Source organism: Schistocerca piceifrons, chromosome 6 (genome assembly GCF_021461385.2).
Source record: "Schistocerca piceifrons isolate TAMUIC-IGC-003096 chromosome 6, iqSchPice1.1, whole genome shotgun sequence".
NCBI classification, from domain to species: domain Eukaryota; kingdom Metazoa; phylum Arthropoda; class Insecta; order Orthoptera; family Acrididae; genus Schistocerca; species Schistocerca piceifrons.
Window position 1 is genome coordinate 575,793,135 of NC_060143.1, and position 23,983 is coordinate 575,817,117.

Below are 23,983 nucleotides of genomic sequence, written 5' to 3' on the forward strand. Positions count from 1 at the left end.
GAGTGAGTAGCGTGCCAATATTTTTATCCTGGCGAATTGTCTTGCAATGCTTATTCGTTTGTCGTCGCTTCCATTTCCACCGCTGTAAAGTGGCCTTTATCTGCGACAATTGTCCCAGTCATGGGAAATGTCCTTGTGTTGATCTGTACAAAGCGTAAAAGCTAGCTCGTTGCAGATACAGAATGCTAATTTTTTCGATGCCTGTGGCTGGCGTGTGCAGATTAAAAGCTGTTTTTGAATAGCGTTCTGTCTGCTGGATCATCATTCCACGCGGATTAGTGCTCAATGAAAAAGCGCTGCGAGGCCCCTGGAATCTTTTCGCAGTCGGTGATCTTCGGCGAGTAAATGGATCACAGTCCGAGGATCCACCAAAAAGAAGATACGAGGTTGTCAGGATTACTATCGATTGCACAAGAAACAAAAAGAAAAAGGAACGTATTTGGCTGAATGTAGTGAAACGTAACTGTAGTAAATGTTTCGAAATATTAAACCATGCCTTCCCACATGCCATGAGAGGCAGAAGTGTTGCCGGCGTGTTTGTAACATTAAAAAGGTTTATTTCATTTTAGCATTGATTTATATTTGTAAACACCTGTGGTACTAAGTTCGACGCACTTCCTCGGCCATAAGTAGCTGACAGGTGAAGTACTCGTGTGTTTCGGAGCTGCGCCGTCGTTGTCAGTGAGGGCTCCATTCAGACCATGAGCACAGTTCCTGTTGCCTTTGATGCCTGACACACCAGCTGTTACATTCATTTAAAGTAAGTGGACAGTGAGTCTGAGATTTTTATCTCCGCTTCTAGTTTCTTGTGCTTCATCGATTAATATCCTAGAGAAGGGTGTCTTAGCCTGTAGCAGCCTCCAAAACACAACTCCAAATATAATTCCAATCATTCTTTAAAGAGCAGAACTCCCTTGAATGAAACAGTTTCCAACGTCTGATTCTTTACAAATGGGTTAATGTGTAAAATATTTTACTTTAAACATGTAAGCGAAAAAATATTTAGGAAAGGTTTAAAATGAAGTTTAAATGCTGCTGAAAGCAGGTAAGTGCTCACATTTTGATACACGGGATGAATATAGTCTGGATAATTTACCTCCGTGTTGCCAAAGTTGTTCGACTGCACCGCAGTGGTTTCTCTGGGCAGCCGATACACATCCTCCATAGAGTCCCGATCACTCCTCATGCGATTTCAGTATACACTAGTGTCCAAAATTAAAGCAACAACCATTATTTCCTGATCCTGGGTCTAATTCACGATATAATCATACAAATTGTCAACAGATGTCCGTATGATAGTGTTCTGAACGGAAGATGGCATTCTGGTCAACGGAAAACCACGTCAACAATGACGTCATGACACCTATCAAACGCGCTAATGTTTGCCGGATAGCTCCACATCCTCAATCGCTGTGCACACAGGGATATGGCACAGAGAAGACCCCTACCAGACTCTCCGCAGTGGAGGGCCACAGGAAGAATGGAAGCAGCACAGTCGCAGCCCAATGTGCCCGATGGCTTAATGTGAATCGATCTGTTGTTTCTAGAATGTGGCGGCAGTTTATACAGATCGAAACTCTGTCCCAAAGACCAGGACAGATCTGACCACGTCTGAAATCAGAAAGAGAGGACAGTTATTTGGGTTAAGGGCAAGAAATAGTACTGCAAGGCAGCTGGCATCTGACGTAGGAGTGTTGTATCTACGCAAACGGTGTACAGAAGTAAGGTTTCCGCAGAGTGGCCATTGTCGCCGGCCACCTGGTGCATCCGTACCTCTGACGCGTCTTCACACAGGGGAAGGTCTAGAGAGGAGTTATCGAGATGCCACCTGTACGGTTGAACAGTCGGGCAACGTTCTTTTCACAGATCAGTCCCGATTCGGTCTGGAGAGTGATTCTCAACAGATTCACATCTGTAAGGAACGTGGAACACCATTTCGGGACCCAATCACTGTGGAAAGAGACCGGTATCGAGCAGGATCCCTACTGGTGTGGGCAGGGATTATTTTGACCACTCAAACAGCTCTTCAGGAAATTGTGTGGGTGAATACCATTTAATTGCTGTCAGGTATCGTGACGAGATCTTGGGACCTCATGTGCTGCTGTTGCGAGATGCTGTGGGACTTGACTTGGTATTGATGGACGATAATGATCGACCTCATAGAACAAGGTTGGTTGATGTCTTCTTCGAAATGGAAGATATTGCACCCTTGGCGTGGGCTGCTCGCTCTCCCGTTTTGAAACCTATACATAATGTCTGGGATGCACTAGGGAGATGGGATGGATTACGTCAGCGTCCACCAACTACTCTCCGAGACTTGCGAGCAGCTCTCGAGGGAGAGTGGGCGTTATTGCCTCAACATGAGCCTGATGACACCTTCCAGGCCTGTACTGCTGCCACAGGTGGTCATACACCATACTGAACGCGTTAACCAGTTGTCAGAATGTATGTGCAAGTCCGTTAATTTGATAAAACGAAGAACATTTTTGTCTACCGTTATCCATGTTGCAGCTATTTACGTTCTACATTATTTATATTGTTTCTATTTTACTATCACCTCTTTATACTGTTTTGTGGCAAATTAAACGCTACGTCTCAAAATTTCCGTTTGTTGCTTTATTTGTGGATGCCAGTCTGTTTGTAGCCCTGAAGAAAGACCTTCGTGACCATCGATTTGCTTCGGACGAAGAGGTACCCGCCCAGGTGCAATGTCGGTTCCGTAGGCAAGCTCGAACGTGTTTCCACGAAGGCACTGACTTCTTGTCTCATATGGGATGATGTATTAACAGTTAGTGAGAAATAATAAACGGTTAACTTACTTTTTCCATCTGTCTCGTTTTAATGACGGCACTTTACACAAACAACACAAGAAGACTTTAACTCCAGAAACTTCTGAACACAAAAAGGAACAAGAATGAAATGGATCTGAAAATTACTTTCAAAAATTACGTATTTGAGGGGAAAATTAGTTGTTGTTAGTTCTTGCAAACCAAGTGCAATCAGTTAATTATAAATGGTTTGCCATACCAAAGATCTAGGTTTAAGAAAGAGACACCTATTAAAATTTTACTCTGTCAGTTTATGCTTGAATTCGATCTTCACCTGAAAGTGATGATAGTCAAGATGAGTTTCGATTCACGAATGATTTTGTGGGCAACTGATTGAAATTACAAATTGATGTAACCATTCACATTTATTGAGGGGTTTATGCTTCCAATTATATCAGTTAATAAGGCATGGGTATATTATATCCACAGTTTCTGCCTGACTTTGTCGTCTTCGATAGAACGGCTGCAAGCGGGTATGCAACCACTATATGTACATGCCTTTAGATATCATTTTAGGTTGGCAACATCTCTTCCACGCTTTCTTCTGATCAGTGGGTGATGTTATGTTCATGAGATAAACCTTTTTGAAACTGGCCGTTTCTCTTTACATTAATGATGTAAGATCCAAATATGGAGTAAATGTACGAACAGCTTGCCGCATGACTCTCAACCTTGGATAAAGCTACCGAGAAGAAGAGTAGAACGCAAATGGGCACTTCTGCAGTTGTGGTCTTTGCCAGGTGTATAAATGTGTCGCGGACCGAGGTGAAAGCGTTTAACTTCACACGCACCGAGGCGCACTGGCCAGACTAAAGGCACCGTGCGGGCGGCCATGAGCTTCGACGCGCCACGCGACCAGTTTTTATGAAGATCGTACCTGTTCCTTCGGACATGCCTCGGTGAGATTGTCTGCCACCAGTAATGAGTGTAATGGGCAGGGGCACTACAAATGTAGTGTGTGGACATCAAGTTGGGAATGTGGGTCTCACGGGGAGCGTGCAAGGGACAAATCCCTGCAGTCACACTATCCTCTGCGGCCTCGGTGGCTCAGATGGAGCCGGCACGGTAGCTCAGCGTGTTCGGTCAGAGAGCTGGGTGGCCTCTGCAATAAAAACTGAGTGGAAGGATCAACAAACGAACTTGACCGGATGTCATGTGACGTCCGCAACGACTAAACACAACGATTAAAAAAAAAAAAGGTAGAGCGTCTGTCATGTAAGCAGGAGATCCCGGGTTCGAGTCCCGGTCGGGGCACACATTTTCAACTGTCCCCGTTGATGTATATCAACGCCTGCCGACAGCTTTGGGTCTTGATTTAATTACCATTTCGACCCGGTTTTTTATTTTCTGTCCTGTGTGATCGGCAGAGGCAAGTTCTCGCGCAACTGTGATCCATACCACAGGTGAAAGACGGCTGCAGTTTCGCAAGGAGGACCAACGTTGGCGTACGGACCCAGCGACGCTGACAGTGGCGGGTCAGTAATCAAACGCGTTTCTCTAAAAGTTTTTTATTCATTTGGCATCAGCATACTGGGTAACGGCGTAAAACCTAAGATTCCATTTTCTGAACGATTACAGATCTCGGCAGATGACAATACTCGGGCAAGAACGTAATTCTGTTGTCCACTGATTAGTTTAGCTTAGTCTGAGAAGTCAGTTTCGTGTTCCGTGGATAATTTGCGCCACTAATTGTAATGACGTGGTACGAGTCATTTTACATTCACATTACAAATTCACATCATTCAGTTTACACATTCGTAAATAATCGTCTTTATTTTATTTTATTTTACCGTTGATGTAGTCAGGTAATAATTTGCACCCATCACCTTTCAAGCACTACAAAATTCGAAATTTTACTACAGAATAGACAAAACTTGTCCAAGGAGAAAGTTTTTCAGTATGTTTTCAAATTTTACTTTGCTGTCTGTCAGTAATTTTATGTCATTTGGTAACTAATAAAAAATTTCGGTGGCAGTATATTGCACCCCTTTTGCGAAAAAGACCATCTTAACGTGAAGTTATGAATGTCATTTTTGCTTCTCGTCTTCTAATAGTGCACAGATTTTTTTCCTATTGAACTGGAGTAGATTATTTACAACAAACTGCACACAGAATAAATAGTCAAATGTCCAAATGCTGAGGGAGTGGTCTAGAAAATGATGGTAGCTGTGCGCCACATGTTACTTTAGCAGCATATTTCGAGCAATCAACGTTCACTTTCTTGAAGCTGCGTTACCCAAGAATATTATTCCATGTGACGTTTTTGAACGAAAGCACGCAAAATATATCAGCTCATTGATTTGTCTCTCTCCGAGATTTGCAATGATGCGAAGTGCACGTGTGCTGAATCATCTTGTCTTAGGAGTTCGAAAAATTGTTTTTTCCATTTTAAATTGCAATTATCGTGAGTACCTTAAAATTTTTACATTTCCACCTACTTATTATTTGCTCATAATTATCTTTTGTTTGGTGCCACTAGATGTGCATAGCTGAATATGCCGTAGCTTTTTGAGATTGAGAGCGACGCAATTCGCAAAAACCACTTAATAATAAATCTCCTGTTGCCTTTTGCCTCGGGTTCTTCAGCCGACAAGCGGTCAGGAAAGCCTTAACTATTTTGCACTCAATAATTCTTTTAAGAAAATTATTTACCGTTTATTCTATTGCTGTATTGGATTTATCACACTACCAGTGTGATCACACTACAACCGCAAAAAGAAGTAATTGTGCTCATTGTATCTTAGATCGCTTACATGTATGGGAAAGAATAGTGGACGAAAGGTTGAGCCTTGTCAACCGCACAAGTGATTTATCCCCAGTCAGGAGAATCTCTCGTGCTGACATTAGTTTAATTACAGCTTTAAGCTTTCTCTTAGGTATGATATCATCATTTGCTCTGCTGTGCCATGAATTCTATAAAACCTCAATGTATCCAAAAGAAAATGATACGTACAGACAAGCCCTGAGTCTATTAATTTTTGCATGAAGAGAGATACTGAAGTAAGAGTGTTCTTTAGGTAGGAAAGGTATGTCCTTTTTAATCTGAAAGACACGAGAAGAGCGACATACTGCTTGATAAAATTGACTTTGAAACGTTTAGCAAAAGTACCTCAGAAATGTGTTAAATTCAAAAGCAATCCTGCTCCACTGTCTTAGTGTAAACACCATCAACACAAACTCGCGAAACAGGCTCTTTTGTACTAAACACATAAGACAAAGACGGATTTAAATAGTCTTTTCACACTTGTTCGACATTTTTGTGATACATTTCGATGTCGTTTGAAAGAACTTATACCGTAATACTAAAAGAAATTACCTGCGTGAGTACCAACACCCCGCTGCACGCCAGAGTTAGTAACACTGAGAGGACAACAGAGTCCCGCCCCCCTCTGCCCGGCCTCATTGGCCGAAACACGTTTCGATATCTCGAACGGTTTGGAAAATGAAAGGGGCGTTACGTCATACACGTCTCGCCCAGTCGGGTATGACTTACAGGTGGCCGGACTTAGCGGCGTTGAATGTCGAATCTACCCGAGAGGAAATAATACCGTCAGCTGAAGAGGAGTTTTGTCGATCACTGGCACCGATCTGTGTAAGGCAGACCAACATTGAGCAACTGCGTCTGAAACTACGGAGCTATGCTGTCCTCACCAATTCTGTCGCTCCGTAGGAAAACATGTAAGGGGCAGTGAAATAGAAAAGGGACAGATGGAAAAAAAACAGTACGTAAACTGATGTAACTCTTCAGGCTTTCCCGGTGAGATCTTGACATGTGAAGTCTCAGGTAGCACCCGAAGAAGGCAACGAGTTACGTGGCCCGATTACTCCACATGTCAGTACGTAAACCGTTAATCACTTCAAAAGCAATCGCCACAACTGTTCACCATTTATTCCACTGAGAGACAATACGGTCAGTGGCTTCGCGGATAAATGTCTGCAGTTATCTAGGGAACCGTGACCGTACCCAGGCGCGTATCTCTTCGTCCGAAGCAAATCGACAGCCACGAACGTCCTTCTTGAGGGCCGGGACTCCTGTTGCCAAAGCTATTTCGAGTATTCTGCGTAAGTTCCGCTGGGAAGCCCTTGCACATAGTTAGTACAGTCGCCACCTCTCCCTACGCGATTTCCATGTTTTTCGAAACCTCAAGATAGACGTCCGCGTCCGTCTATTTACTTTGGACGGAGAGATGCACGCCTTGATACAACCATGGCTCTCCATAGGCAACTGCAAACGTTTTTCCATGAAGGCATTGACCGTCTTGTCTCTCAGTTGGATAAATGTGCTAACAGATACGTCGATTACTTTTGAAATTATAAACAGTTTACTTAATTTTTTTCCGTCTATCTCGTTTTCAGTTGACTGCTCCTTATAGATCTGTAGAACAGAGGACACCACGCCGTTATGTCTCCGTTGTGGACGCCCTGGGCGTGAAGCACTCGACTGAAAAAGAACGAGAAGACTATTCGAAGACTATTACGCCACAAGATGACAAAGAAGAGTGCAGTTGTGTGGTCTTCAGCCGTCTGCAGGTGACTAAAGGCGGCGGACTGCTGGAGGAAAGGAGAAGAGCATCGCCACTGTCAGGCAGGGGTCGCCCTGCACCTCGTAGGTGTCGTTCACCGTCTCTTCGCAGAGGTTCCTACCGCTCACCCTTCCGCCGAAATCAGAAAAGCTGAAGGGGGCGACCGTGTATGAAGGTAAGACCGCCGCAGGTCCAAATCCTCCTTGCAGATGTCACGTCGACGTCATCATCCACGACCCATGTGTCCGGGAGCTACTCGATTCTGGCACGTCGTTTTCTTGCTATCAGATACTAACCCTATCACGACTAATGGGAGATGGGAAGGTTCGTTGAACTCATAACTGTAAATTAAATGTCATACAACAGTTTTCCTTTGAGCTGACTTGACTATTGTATGAATTTTACACAGAACTCCTCCTCTGACAGAAGACAAAACGAAAGTTTTATCACGGATTTCTATATTACACTAAATATTTCTGTGTAAAATCTTTTGTTTTCCACCTGTACAGAAATGCAAGTCTACGTTCCTTTATATGTAAATTCAAGATGAAGGGTGGAGAAAAGGAACCGATTATTGATGCCAGCTGCTGCGGGACATTCTACATTCTACATTTATACTCCGCAAGCCACACAACGGTGTGTGGCGGAGGGCACTTTACGTGCCACTGTCATTACCTCCCTTTTCTGTTCCAGCCGCGTATGGTTCACGGGAAGAACCACTGTCTGAAAGCCTCTGTGCGCGCTCGAATCTCTCTAATTTTATATTCGTGATCTCCTCGGGAGGTATAAGTAGGGGGAAGCAATATATTCGATACCTCATCCAGAAACGCACCCTCTTGAAACCTGGCGAGCAAGCTACACCGCGATGCAGAGCGCCTCTCTTGCAGAGTCTGCCACTTGAGTTTGCTAAACATCTCCGTAACGCTATCACGGTTACCAAATAACCCTGCCGCTCTTCTTTGGATCTTCTCTATCTCCTCCGTCAACCCGATCTGGTACGAATCCCACACTGATGAGCAATACTCAAGTATAGGCCGAACGAGTGTTTTGTAAGCCACCTCCTTTGTTGATGGACTACATTTTCTAAGAACTCTCCCAATGAATCTCAACCTGGTACCAGCCTTACCAACAATTAATTTTATGTGATCATTCCACTTCAAATCGTTCCGCACGCATACTCCCAAATATTTTACAGAAGTAGCTGCTACCAGTGTTTGTTCCGCTATCATATAATCATACAATAAAGGATCCTTCTTTCTATGTATTCGCAATACATTACATTTATCTGTGTTAAGGGTCAGTTGCCACTCCCTGCACCAAGTGCCTATCCGCTGCAAATCTTCCTGCATTTCGCTACAATTTTCTAATGGTGCAACTTCTCTGTATACTACAGCATCATCCGCGAAAAGCCGCATAGAACTTCCGACACTATCTAGTAGGTAATTTATATATATTGTGAAAAGCAATGGTCTCAAAACACTCCCCTGTGGCACGCCAGAGGTTACCTTAACGTCTGTAGACGTCTCTCCATTGATAACGACATGCTGTGTTCTGTTTGCTAAAATCTCTTCAATCCGGCCACACAGCTGGTCTGATATTCCGTAGGCTCTTACTTTGTTTATCAGGCGACAGTGCGGAACTGTATCGAACGCCTTCCGGAAGTCAAGGAAAATAGCATCTACGTGGGAGCATTAGGCGTAATCAGCGGCGACGAGCGAAAATGCGTACCGGACTGAGATTCGAACCTTGGATCTCCTGCTCACTAGGCAGTTTAGGCAGTAGCGTCAACCACTTGGCTCCCCGAAACAAAGCCACTTATCCGCGGTCTCGGTCCGTGTCCTCCGCACCCGCTACTCTGACATTCCCGCACTGAAGAAGGTGGATCTATTGTCCATCTAGACGAATCAGTTATATGTACACGTGGTGTCTGTTCTTTCAGGTGCGTCTCAATGAACAGACACTATGCATTCATATAATCCATGTTTTTTCTTTGCTGGCGCACTTAATATTCTCAATAATAAGTTCATTTTCAGATGAAGTGGTTGCTGATGAGATTCAGTTGTTATTTGTCTTGCATGCATCCAGTGCGTTCAGTTCACATCGAGAGTCAGAAATGTCCAAAAGAATAGGCGATTCCACTTTAGGAAGAGTTCTGAATGAAATTTTAGATACGGCTTCTAACTCGGGGAGTGAAGATGAAGATGATGGTGTTATCGAGTGTGATTCAGAGCGCGAAAGTCGTGTGGACGGTAGAGAGGATGAAGATTCTGTGGTTTCAGGTAGTGACCACCAGGATGTGACTGTGGCCAACTCTGGAAGAAGATTTTTATCTCACAGCTCAGAATACCTAGGAGGTCTCTCACAAAATACAACAATGGGGCAGGCAATAGTACCTCCAGCTGGTGTTTCCAGTTCCCCTGGAGAAGCCTTGATGTTATTTTTCACACTTGCCATTAAGAATCTTACAGCAAAACATTCAAATGAACAGACAGTTGGGCTAAATGTTACTTGTACTAGTGAGAAAAATACTATGCCTTTATAAGAATAGTGATCACTGCAAATAAGGACAATCCTTTCACGTTTCACGATCTCTGGCCAAATCTAATGGGTCTGCTTATTTACTGAGGTATTAGGGAAACAGAACGTTTCAAGAAACTAATTAGAATCATTAAATTTGATGACAAAACTGAACGCCAGAAAGCATATAAGTTCGCAGCAATCAAAAATGGTTCAATTGGCTCTGAGCACTATGGGACTTAACATCGGAGGTCATCAGTCCCCTAGAACTTAGAAGTACTTAAAACTAACTAACCTAAGGACATCACACAAATCATGTGCGACGCAGGATTCTAACCTGCGACCTTAGCGTCGCGCGGTTCCAGACTGAAGCTCCTAGAACCGCTCGGCCACTGCGGCCGACTCGCAGCAATCCGTGAGGCTTTTAACAAAGCGAACAGTAAGTTCCCACTACTGTATAAACGAGTTCTGTATCTCGCCATTGATGAGATGGTGAGCGTGTTTAAAGGGCACTGCTCCTCAAACGTATTTATGAAGGTGAAACTGACAATTGTTGCATCCTTACACCCGTGACGTCAGACGCAATAGACAGACATGTCGTCAATGTGGAACGCTACGCAGGTAAAATACAGAGTTTGTTCAAGGACGAAAGAGGTTTAGAAGCTGTCGTTAAACGTAAAAAATACTGGTCGGATTATTACTACAAACAGGTACTACGCATCGGTTAGACGTAAAAAATACTGGTCGAAATATTACCACAGACCAATACTGTGTCGGTGGGTTTGACAGAAGAGTTATGCCAAGACTGCAAAGGTACTATAGCAGAAATTCTTCAGTCAAATTCCAGACATAATGAAGAACACATAAACTCGACAGCTGTATTCAGCAGTGCTCTTGTTCACAGACCCAACAACAGGCTGGCCAGCTCTTATTTTGGTACCCTGAATAGTAAATACAAAACCAAGCAAAAACTTGTTGATGTTATCAACACTGCACCAATTTGAAGGCATTGAAACAGGAAAGAAGAATAAAAACCCCTAAGTACATATTATAATTACACTAAAGGTAGAACTGATACCATTGATATAAAGTCTCGTATGCATACCTGTAAAAAGTGAACAAAGAGAATCAATGCAACCACTATATTCATCCAGCAACATCCAAGATCGAATGAAAAGAAACATAACAAACGGAAAGTTTTTCTTCTGCAAGCTGGATTGGAACTTGAGAAATCACAGGTAGCAGGAATCATGTACTAACGAAAGAGGGTTATCTGACCAAACTGTTCGGTCAATGGAAAGTATTCTACAAAAGAAAATCAGACAAGGCATGCAGATCAGCTTCCTGCGGGGAAAGGTCGGAGACATGTTCGTGAAAAAGAAGCTAAAACAAGAAGCAAAACTGCAACAATCTAAGTAAACCACAACAGTATTGTGGACAATGCTAGCGATAGACGGCTCCCGTATTACAGTGGAACATTAATGGGTTTATGACACATGTGAAGGAGTTGAGGCTCCTGACACAGGACACCCCCTGTGCTTGTGTTTTTGCAGCGACTGATGCCCATGTTCTGTAAGGATAACATGACTGGGGACAGAGCCAAGGGAGAGATTGATGTGATTATCAATAACACGCACCACTTCTCTACTCTTCCCTTAGTTACTGACGTACAAGCAATAGCCATTGCGTTTCATGTGGGTCAATAGATCACTATCAGATGATCACTATCTACTTACCTCATCAGGATGCGGTGATTTCAAAGCCCATAATGTATTATGGCGCTCGCGCTATACCTGCCCTAGGAGTCGAATCTTGGAGAACCTCATGATGTCTTAGTACCTGTGCAACCTTAATGCGGGCAGCCCCACTCATTTCTCAGCTGCTACTTACTCGTCCTCAGCCATTGTTCTATGTTTCTGCTCCAGACCAATAGAAAACTCCACTCAGTGGGAAGCAACTGATGACCTTCATTCCAGTGACTACTTCCCACTGTGGATCCCCCTACTGGATGGATGATTGCTTGAACAAAAGCCACCTAAATGGATGGTCGTCAGGGCTAACTGGACAGAGTTCAATCAGCTGGCAGTGTTTGGACACCATGACAGCATCCAGGAATGGGTAAACTCTGATTAATCCATCCCGAAATCTTCAGGGCATCTTACGTAGCAACCTGTGTCTTGGTGGACTGGTGAGAGCTGCTCAGGGGTCTGGGCAGGCATGTGGCGGCTCTTTGACGGTTTAAGTACCGTCCAGTAGCAGAGAACTTCAAAGCCGAAGAGTCGCGAGATCAAAGGTTCAACACGTAACTAAGGAGAGGAAGAAAAGGTCATGGCAGGCGTTCCAGACTCTGTCAAACGTTCAATTTCTTCTACAAGTATATGGTAAGCCATCAAGAAGATTTCTGGTAACCAAAATCGTTTACCAATAGCAGCGGATCCCACAATTATGAGTCTGGCAACAACCATTTTGTAACCTCCCCTTTGCTAATAGGCCAATTGGTTTTAGACATAGATGACGGTGATCGTGTGTGCCTTATGAAATTTTGCAGAGAACGGCTATCGTTGGCTAAGGAAAATAATACAGTTTAACTGGAGGAAAGTGTACAATGAACCCTTCTGAAGGAATAATCTATGCTAAACCTAATCTAAATACTGATAATAATTTTGAAGTTAGTGTAATTCAGACCAATTGCTCAAGGACTACAGAGAGGAAAGGTTCAAATGGCTCTGACGTCATCAGTCGCCTAGAACGTAGAACTACTTAAACCTAACTAACCTAAGGAAGATACACACATCCATGCCCGAGGCAGGATTCGAACCTGCGACCGTAGCGGCCGCGCGGTTTCAGACTGAAGTGCCTAGAACCGCTCGGCCACACCGGCCGTCTAGGGAGGAAAGGGTGACACATAATATTCAGTACAAAAATTACTAATCTGCAACAGAAAGGGATAATTAAACGGTCGCCAGCCCACTTGGGCAATGTATATCCACAATCCTAAGAAATGAATACTTACTTACTTACTCGTTGGCGCTACAATCCATATATAGTGCCTCGGCCTCCCTGACAATTAAAGCAAATCTTGACGATCTTTGGCTCGTTTCCCCCACCTCCTTACTCCCATCTTCTCAGATCATTTTTCACGTCCTCCAGACATCGTTTTCGAGGTATCTCCTTGCATCGTCTGTGACCTGGGTTTCCTCTGTAGCCCTTCTTGACAGATCTATCCTCCGACATTCGCTCTACGTGGCCCAGCCACCTCAGTCTGTTACAATTGATTTCAGTAACTGAGTCAGCATTTCTGCACAGTTCTTCCAGGTCCTTGTTTCTCAGCATTCTCCATCGCCCTGCCTCACTTACAGGTCCAAAAATCTTCCTTAACATTTTCCTCTTCCGTCTTCTCAAGAAATCCTACTTCCCTCATTGTTCATCTTTTGACTGTTTGATAGAGAGTCGCCTTCGATTTTCTGCTTATGCTACGTGACTGAAAGATCTTAATCAGGGCCCAGTAAGCTCTATTTTCCGCAGCAATCCTACCTTTTATTTCTTCTCTTATACTGTTATCCTCCATGACCAGCACTCCCAGGTATTGGAATTTCTCACATCTCTCATAATTCCCTCTATTCAGCTTAATATATTTTTGTTTAACAACCACGTCTTTCCTGGAAGCGATGAGATACTGTGTTTTGGTGTTATTTACTCGTAGTGCCAACTGTTCTGCCTCCTTTTCTAATCTGCCGAATCCTTCTCCCAATTCTTTCAATCTTCTAGACAGGATACACACACCATCGGCATACGCTAGATTTTCGTTCGTACGGTTAAATAGAGTGCCACCTAGGTTATCATCTCCACCCTTCCTATCACTCTCTCCAACAGTATGTTGAAGAGTAGTGTAGATAATACATCACTCTGTCGTTGGCTGACCTCAAATTCTTTACAGAGTTTTTCTTCTACTTTTACTTGGCATCTTGTGCTGCTTAGGGTCACTTGTACCAATCTGTTTAGTTTATATGGGAATTCCATTTCCATTAGGGTATGATGCAGCTTTTCCTTTTTAACACATAGGCCTGTTTGAATTGTAGAAAAGCTGATGTACACCCACATTATATTCATAACACTTTTCCACTATTTGCCTTATAGTGATGATCTGGTCACTTGTTGATCTGCCCCGTCGAAACCCACACTGGTAGTCTCCAAGTACTTCTATATGTGAAGCAAGTCTCATAGCAATTACTTTGGTTAATACTTGATACACAACTCTATCTAAAGTGATACCGGGGTAATTTTCACAATTTGTTTTATCCTTCTTCTTAAGAATCGGGAAAATGATGGCCAAGTTCCAATGGTCTGGCATCATTTCCTTTCCCCACATTTCAATTATCAGTTGTCGGACATATCATGTCAGATGTTCACTTCCACCACTGATCATCTCTGCTGAAATGTTATTATTATCTGGACCCTTATTATTCTTCAGGCTTTTTGTTGCCCGTCTAACCTCTGATGTTGGTGGCGGTACAGGTATTTCTTCCTGGCCAACATTTTTCCATGGTTGGTTGCTCTCTGTTTCATCTTCTTCCAGTATTTCTCCCTCTCCGTAGCGACGTTCAACAGCTCACTGAAATATTTAGCTCCAGCGGTCTAAAATCTGTTCTTCTCCTCCTATAAAATTTCCTCGTCATCTCTACAGAACACAGTACGTGGTTGAAAGCCTGCCTTCAATTCTTGAACTCTATTGTAGAATTTCGTTACCTCTTTGCCTCTATATTCTTCTTCTAGCTACTTAATCCATTTCTCCATTTTGTAATTCTCGTTTTTTTGTTCTACAAATTCCATCTGCGTCTTTCCTTTTCTTCATGAATTCTTGTTCAAAAATGGCTCGGAGCACTATGGGACTTAACATCTGCGGTTATCAGTCCCCTAGACTTAGATCTACTTAAACCTAACTAACCTAAGGACATCACACACATCCATGCCCGATGGAGGATTCGAACCTGCGACTGTAGCAGCAGCGCGGTTCCGGACTAAAGCACCTAGAAACGCTCGACCACAGGGGCCGGCTGAATTCTTGTGTATTGGCTTTTGTTTCCATGTTTATCATTTTCCTTCTTGCCTCATTTCCCTCTGGTGCCGCCTTTTTACAATCTACATCACACCATCCTGCTCTTTCAACCCTTTCTTCTGTACCTAAGACTACTTATGCAGTCTCTTATAGAACATCTCTCATAATACTCCACTTCCTTCGAGGCATTCCACAGCCCAGCTTTGTTTAGCCTCAAACTTCTTCTGCAGTTCTGTTTCATATTTTTCTGATACTCCCTTCTCTTTTAACTTAGAAACGTAGTATCTTCGTGGAGTTTTTATCTTCCCTCTGGGTATAAAGACAGCTACGCCTTGTCTGAATTTCACTCTTACGGTGTAACGATCCGTATTGAAGTCGGGTACCCTGTAATTATCAACCTCAAGAATGTCAGATCCATGTCTCTTGTCAATTACAACATGGTGAATTTGATAAAAAGTAATGCCATGTTGCTTTTCTTACGTTCATTCTCTGTAGCTCCGTACTCTTCACTACCCCTGCATTGCCCACAGTACAGTCCATAAGTTTTTGTCCGTTTATATATTACATCTAATGCAGACTTTTATTTCCTACTATTTCTCTAAAGGCTTCTTCTTTTCCCGCTTTTGTACAGATATCGCCTCTCACTATCTTCACATCTTGCCTCTAATTCCTGTTCCACTCGACCATAAAAGTCGTCTTTCACTTCGCCTTTATCATCTCCTGTAGGTTCATACACACGTGCTAGACTAAGTACGCATTCTTTCATTTACTGTGTTAAAACTTATGACTACTTTATGCTTATTATTTACAAGAAAGCCTGTGGCACATACTATACCACCTGTACTATTCCTCCACTATACCTCCACAATACAAAATTGTATAATTACCACTTCTATACTGTGTTCGTTATAAGAATAAACCTGATGCAAACGAACACAAACGCGATGATTGGTCGGAAGCCGAAGCACACGTACACTGGTGTTGTTGCGCTCTTGGAAGTGTGCCCTACTTATATACGAGATATATTATTACTAAATTACGTTAAATGAAACTTTAAGATATTATAGTGTATTAACAGCCATCAAAGTTTTTCTTAATCACACTTTAGCTACGTAGTTCTTATTACAAGAATCGTGTACAGTCAGTCTCCGTACTGTTGCGCGCTGATTGTCGCGCTGATAATACGCAGCATGAAAATGGCTGAGTATGTTTCCTGCTCCGTACAAAAACATGCCTGTGGAACACGGGTAGACAGTTGTGAAAAATAGGTTGTTCTTAATGTTTTTCATAACTTTACATAAAAAATCGGCTTTGAAGTTTTTCAAGGGGCTGTATTTAACACAGTTGAGATACAAATACACCTTGGATGTACAGCGGAATAGATAGATAACACAGTGCAGTTCATGGATAGCTGGTCCAAGTTGTGCCTTAGTCATTACTTTTTCGTTCAATTCGAAATACCTATTTCTCGCAATTGTAAATCATTTTTATGAGTAACATACATCTTCTTGGTTCTAATTATATATTGCACGTGGAACTCCTGTTTTCATTTCAAACATAAATTCTTAATTATAGATATTTTACGAAAGATTTGATTTTTAGGGCAAAAGTGACAAACCAGAGACTTTTATTTTGACTATGTCCATTGTTTTATGCGTCAGATTTCGTCTCACACGGACCACAGTGGTAAGTGTCGTAGAAACATTAAAAACAATCACTTTCACAGCATCGAGCACACCATGGAAATGCTGCATTTGTACATGTGCCGCTGTCAATTACAATATGAACCTAACACAAGTGATCTGCAGCCAAGTTAAGTGGTTTGGCCAGAGAAATAACAAGACTGTTAGGGTGCCAGATCACACGTCACTGCTGAACGCTGGCGTGATATGGAACGGCACGTCATAAAAGAAGAGGAGAAAACGCGGCGTCTGGGTGGCTTCGTGGATTCTGTTGTTAATTGACTCATCAACGTAACAGATGAGAGTTTCAGAACTGAAATTTATTTCTTGGATTCGATTATGAAGCATATAAGAGATTACCAGAGTCTGACTGTAATTAATACCTTCAGTGGCTTGAGTATTCAACAGTACGGTGAAATACCTGGAGTATACTTTTGCAACACACATCCCTCGCTCAAAAAATTACCCTGTGTTTAAGTTAGGAATTTTCATCACTCCTTTTTGTAATTAGAATACTACGTTAGGTGAGAACGAGAGCATTTTATGCTTTCTATCCGGTCATCCAAGAAGCATGCGCTAGTGCTGTTCTGCCGAATATTATTTAATCCTCTTCAAAAATTAAATGACATTCCAAACTCTATTGTTCTTTGCCCGTTTCTTTTTACGTCTGAACTGCAGCTGCTCACATCATGGCAGGTTAGCTGGACCATCTGGCTGGCCAGTGCTGTCCAAGTTTAATGCGGAGGTAAAGCTGTTGTCCCGCATTATCGCCCAGTCTACGTGCGTGTAACACAGCACAAAACGTATTCTTATGATCGTACTTGCTGGACACGGCTTGGCTTCCGTCCGACGTGAAACAAAATCCAATGAGATTCAAGCAAACGTGGAAGAATACATCAGGTTTATTCTTACGATGAACAGAATATATAGTAACATCTACTTTCCATCTGACCTACTGCTACTCTTGTGCGCATTTCTCCATCTCTTGTTTGAGTGCATGTAGAGCTTCTGGTTTGTTCGAACTTCTTACATTCCAAGTAGTAAAGTAAATATCGATTTTTCCGTTTACCGTGTCCTTTTCCTTGCACGAACCGTCCATCAGTTTCATCAGCCCGGTTTCTACTGTCTTTCTCCGATATGGGGTTGTTAGACCCATGATCAACGCCCAACCAAGAGTACCAGGGTTTATGTCGGATTTTCTCCCTCACGGAGACTGGCTTCACCACGTCTCCAGAGCCCTCCCTGTCCTACGTTGAGCGACACGTTTATGACTTGGTCGGTGCACGCAACCACCCCCCCCCCCCCTCCCCCGGCATTGAAGATGCCGCCGACAAGGCAGCGTCCCTTGGGAGGGCTGAGAAAGGTAACGGCAAAGGAAATTAAGCAAATAGTCACTGGCAAGGCAACAGAAGGTTGTCATGCTTTTACACAACCCCCAACATTTTGTAAGAAAATAAATGAATCAGGAAGCACTGAATCTGAAGTTACTTGTTCTGAAATATTGCATTTTGAAAGCAAAGTCAAATAAAGTTGCTGGCTAAATAAATGACTGATTGTAACTTTATTACGTAAAACATGAATTCCAGTAACTTCAGCATAACGTAAGGCGAAATTTGTAAAAAAAAAAAAAAAAAAAAAAAGGCGAGCAATTTGGTTTTAGTTCTTGCAAGATTGAATTGAATTTACTTTAAGCAGATGAGCAACAGATTTACTTCTTTTAATGGTAAAATGCGTAGCAAGCCAACAGATATCACTCGCTAAGCTAAATACAGAATAATTTGCGCTATATCTTCAGTTACTAGCTTTGACGGTGACATTTTACGTTCCTTTAAGTGAGTAAATACTCCACATTGCAAATTAATTAAGGGTATGTTACGAAATACCAGAATGAACACTTACTGAAGAAGCAAAATTTAGACTCAAACTGGTCATTAGTAAGCACACAAAACCGGAAATAAATACTTAACCGTTCTTCATATTTTACGACACCCGATGATTGCATGGAAAGGAAAGGGATCCTACTTGGTTAGGACAAAGACAACACTGCTGTCCTACAAGTTTTAATTACTGCAGGTTATTATTCAAGAAAGTTACTCATTAAAGTTTGTCAAAAAAATGCTACTGAATAATGCCTTATGTTGTAGCTAAAACGCGGACGACGAAGAATGTAGCCGGCGACAGTGCAGAGCTACTGCTGTTGCTGCTGGTTGAGAACCACGAGTCGTCTCCAGAGCCAGGGATATCTATGGGACAGGCAACAGTCAGAACTGCAGCTTCCTCTGCCTGTCAACTCCGAGCGTGCTCTCAACAGTTGCTGATTAATAAATTAGGTCCGCCTGCATTGTGGCCATCGTAACTGTAAACCGTGTCAACGAGAGCTACCAACAAACACACTTCCGCACTCTTTCAAGGCTCAAGCTGTTGTGTCTTCCCTCTGCTCGCATCGCGACGGAGACTATTCATACACAAAGATAAATAACGGCACAGCTACTGCCATTACGTCTTAGTTAAAAGATGGTTCAAATGGCTCTGAGCACTATGGGACTCAACATCCGAGGTCATCAGTTCCCTAGAACTTAGAACTACTTAAACGTAACTGATCTAAGGACATCACACATATCCATGCCCGAGGCAGGATTCATACCTGCGACCGTAGCCGTCGCGTGGTTCCACGCTGAAGCGCCTAGAACCGTTCATCCACAGCGGCCGGCATGTCTTTGCTATCGATACATTTCAACAAACTTCCCTTGGCAATTATCCAACAATTCCGAATATTTACATTAATAGCTACAATCAGTTATATACATTCACAAATAAATACACTATCATATTCATTACATATTAAATATAGTTTCTGTAATAAAGCTTACAGATTCAGAAATAGCAGTAAATTACAAGTTATCAACAGATATTAAACGGCGAAAAATTTGGGCTGGTGTCGAAGGTATTTTATCTGCATTTTCGGTGTTACATGTGACCCACGTTCCATGAGTTTTTTCGTGGAGGGAAACAGAATCAGTTAATATCCAAGCAAATACAGACGGAAATGCAGGTGCATAACGCCATTCATTTTTGCCTACATAAACTTTGTTACTCACTCCTTAACTTTCTCGTTAATTATCATAATTATGTCTGGGCACGTAATGAGCATGACAACATTGTGTCATTGTACACTGAAGAGCCAAAGAAACTGCCTAATATCGGGCCGCAATACGACGTGTCATGGACTCGACTAATGTCTGAAGTAGTGCTGGAGGGAACTGATACCATGAATCCTGCAGGGCTGTCCATAAATCGTAAGAGTACGAGGGGGTCGAGATCTCTTCTGAACAGTACGTTGCAAGGCATCCCTGTCCAAGATTTTAGGGGGGTGATAGTAGTGTGTTGCCAGTGCGTTTGGTTCACCAATGTTTTTTGTAAGTTACATCCTCTGTTATTGTTGTTATTGTGTTTAACCCCTGGTATAGCAGATTTCGCTCTTTCTCCATTGCCTTAAAGCGCGTGAGATAGAGTGATTGCGAGCTATGTGGTAGTGACTGCATGAGTGTCATTGTGTAGGTTTTGTCCTCTCTGTGATTTTATCCACATTCGTTCCTTTTAAATGTGTCAGGGCGCTGATAAACTCACTGTTGACCGCCCGTAAAGTCAGACCACACACACGCGCAAACCTACTTATAATGTGAGGAGTCAGAGTAGCGTCTGTAATGTGTCATCACAGATATGTCAGTTTTCATCGATTCAACCTAACATCTATAACTATTAATGATATTTGTGAACTACTGCTGTAGTTAAAATGTATAAGACCTGTTCAAAGCTATAATTTTTAACAGTAGACTCACACCAATGGGTGCACCAAAACCCCCTTCGGCACCCAAATAAAGGTTAAACGCCCTGAGGTTAGAATGAGAAATTAAGCTGTCAGTATCTGCCTAACACAGTTTTACATGCTTTTCTGGAAACTTGTTTAGTATCCATCCGTAACGAAAGTCTATAAGATGGGACTCCGAAATATCTAAAGTAGCGATTTCCACTGTCATTTCTTTATACAACACGAGATTAATTCTGTTTAGTTAAATACCCATGAAGTTTTCGTAAAAAATTGCGCTGCTTTGAAAATTAAGTTATAGAATCAACGCCGCTACTGGTATCAACATTCTAAGATATCGCTAGCCTTTTTTCTCTCTTTCGTGTATTTTGCGTAGTTTAGCAAACAGACCATTATTCATAAATTTGAAACATCTTCCCAAAATAATTGCTTGCACTCATATATTTTTGTGCATTAATCTCAAAATGTGGCTTCATCCAAGGAGATTGTCTAAATGACAAATTGGCAAGAATCTTTTGAAAAGCAATATTTTTATGCAAGCATTGTTTTAGATTTCTAAAGTGAATATTATAGTTTTATTTATCATACAATTTCATTTCGTTGACTTGTTATTATCAGATTGAGGTGGCACTTTTTTTTAGAAGATAAGGGCAGATGTGAATGAAAATCTTGAATACTCATACATTATTCGAGATCTGCAGTAGAAGCGTTCTGCCGTCAGTACTCTTTTCAGATAGCCATGCAAATATGGTCACAGGCAGGTATAGGTTAATTGCCCGTCATCGTATAACTTAATCAGTTTTATCATCATTTAGTCATGAATCTGTAGTTTGTAAAAGCATGAGTATACGGACGATGAGGGATATTGCATATCATGTCTCTTTTAACAGACCTGAAGTTTTTCTGTATCAGTAAAAAGGCGAAATTCTGCTCTAGCAATTTTCAGTAGAGTTTTCCACTGCAGGCAGCTGGCGAGGTGATCACGTACACGTCGGTCCATACAGTGATGACGAAAGACGACGTCACTGCGCACCCTGTACATTTCCTAAGCTCATCACAGCTGTCTGCAGTGCAGCCCCACAAGTTGGAGCTGAAGATGGGTGTGCCCGTCATTGTGCTGCCTTATCTGGATACACTAAGATTGCGCAGTGCCACCGGGTTACGCATCACAGACCCAAACGCGAGACGGTGTTGATACCACGAATTGGTGTCATCCCAACAAACTTGACTTTCCACATCAAGCGCTCGCAGTTCTCTTTGAAAGTAGCCTTCTCGACCATTATAAATCGCAGTCAAGTGGTAAAAAGTGGCAGATATTCATCTGGACCCACCATGTTTTTCTCACGGACTGCTCTAGGTTGGTTGTTCGCGTGTATCGAGTGCCAAAAATCTTTACATATACGCAGAGCACAAGAAATTTCGGACCGTTTTTTACAGAGGCGCGTTACAGCAATACTTCTGTGTTTCTGTTCTCACTGAGGTAGTTACGACCTTTTCCGTGGTATGTGTGTCGCCAAGAGTCGTGAAATTTTACGTATATAGAATGAAGCGGTGAGTGAAAACTTGTACCAAGGCCGAAAACCAAACTCGGGTCTCCTGCAGTCGTGTGAAGAGCTGTGCCAAGCTGGCTTAGCAGCCAACGCGCCTGCCTGCAGTCGACCTTGTACTTGGCCTTGTCCTTGGCTGCTCCCCGTCGCGTTTACGGATTGACGCAGCGTGCTCCAGACGCAACGCCCATGAAGTAGAGAGATTTTTACGAGACTTGATGCACGTTGATTCGAAAGAGCTGCTGGGTGTCCACTTATCTATCGTCTGTATCACTGTATATCTCAAATTCACTGACAATGAGGCCTATGACAAACTACTCAGCCCCTCGATGGAAGGTTACCGATTCTGGCACTCTGACCGAAAAGTGGGCGTGGTTAACACTTGAACGCGCTCTACTGGGAACTCAGAATGTACGCGTGTTTTAGATACCATTTCAAGTTCCAGCCAACATAGTCACCCTTGCTCGCCGACCCTATGGCACAGTCCTCGGCCATAAGGCCGAAAAATGGAAGACCTTCGAAACTTACCCCATCTGTAATGGGGTGCGACGTGTCCACATCGAGCTGCGCCGCCAAATACGTACCTTCCTATCTCTCACGATCGCTGGTCGCTGGTCGGTAATTATTTACGATGGTCAACCGAGGACCAGCTGCGGATGTGGAGAGGCAGGCCATTTAAGTACGGAATGCTTGCAACGCTGTTTCGTGCGGGCGCCATCTGACGATCGGTTTCGACCGTCGATAGCGATCTCTAAGGTCGCGGCTGTGAGACGGGAGGAGACGCCAGCTGTCTATGACGACCCTTCTATATTGGTGTAAGTCTTGGAAGCCCCCTGCAGCAGTTCCTGAGGAGCCCCCACCATCTTCCAGCGCCGATGCCTCTGTTGCCTTCTCGTCCAGCCCAGGTGGCGCGCATGCACTGCTGCAACAAGCCGACATTGCGGTGGAAATTGAAGAAGAGGATGCCGTCTCCACCCCCTGCCCTGTGCCGGACGCGAAGGCAAGACAGCGTAAACAGAAATCGCTCAAGCGGCATAATAAAAGGCGCATAACCTCCGAAACAGTGGCAACGACAGCTGATGTGTGACAACCGATACACCGGTCCGACTCGGCCGATCCTAACGTTCCACACGGTTCGACGCCCTCCCCCGCTAGCGGTGGATCCGCACACTGTGGGGATGCGGATCACTGAAGCCCGCGTCCCGGGGGATGCACACACGTCTTCGTATGCCTCTCCGCCCATCTTTAATACCAAGGACAGCCGTCGCGATGGGATAGGCTTTCCGCTTCGCCACGATGAATGTCAACGGCATTACTTCTTCTTTCCAAACCCGTTTTCTGCAGGATACATCATGAGCTGCGGATCTGGATGTTGTTTTTCTTCAAGAAGTCCTACCAGGACTCTGTCTCGATACCTACGCATACGACGCCTACGGCCTGTCTTTAGATGTGGGCGGAGGAGGGACGGGTATTCTGCTCAGGGAAGGAATTATGGCAACTGATGTATGTACCATCGGCCTGTGGTGTCGCACTCACCGTTCATTCACTTCCTCTGGTGAGCCTGTGCGCTCCTTTCAGAACCGAGAAATGGGGAGAACTCCGGACCTTTCATGCCGAAGATACACCAATGCTCTTCCAGGGCAATGCCGACCACTTGGCAGTACGTGGAGATTTCAGTTGCGTGCTTAGGCCATTCGACCAGATGCAGCACTCGATCACCTGCCAGGCACTTCAGGCGCTTGTAACGGACTTGGCTTCGTTGGACACATGGGTAATAGAACACGGCCGTCGGCAGGAAAGCACATACTTTACTAACCATTCCGCGAGCCGTTTGGATAGAGTTTACATCGCACGCGGCCTACGTCCGGCAGTTGTCGACGCTGTGGTGTGGCAGCGGTCACGGACCACTCAGTGTACGTGTGGACTCTCACGCGCCCCCACCAACGCGTCCGACGCAGTACGGGTCCGTGGTACCCCAGCGTGGTACTGCTTGATGAGTTAAAT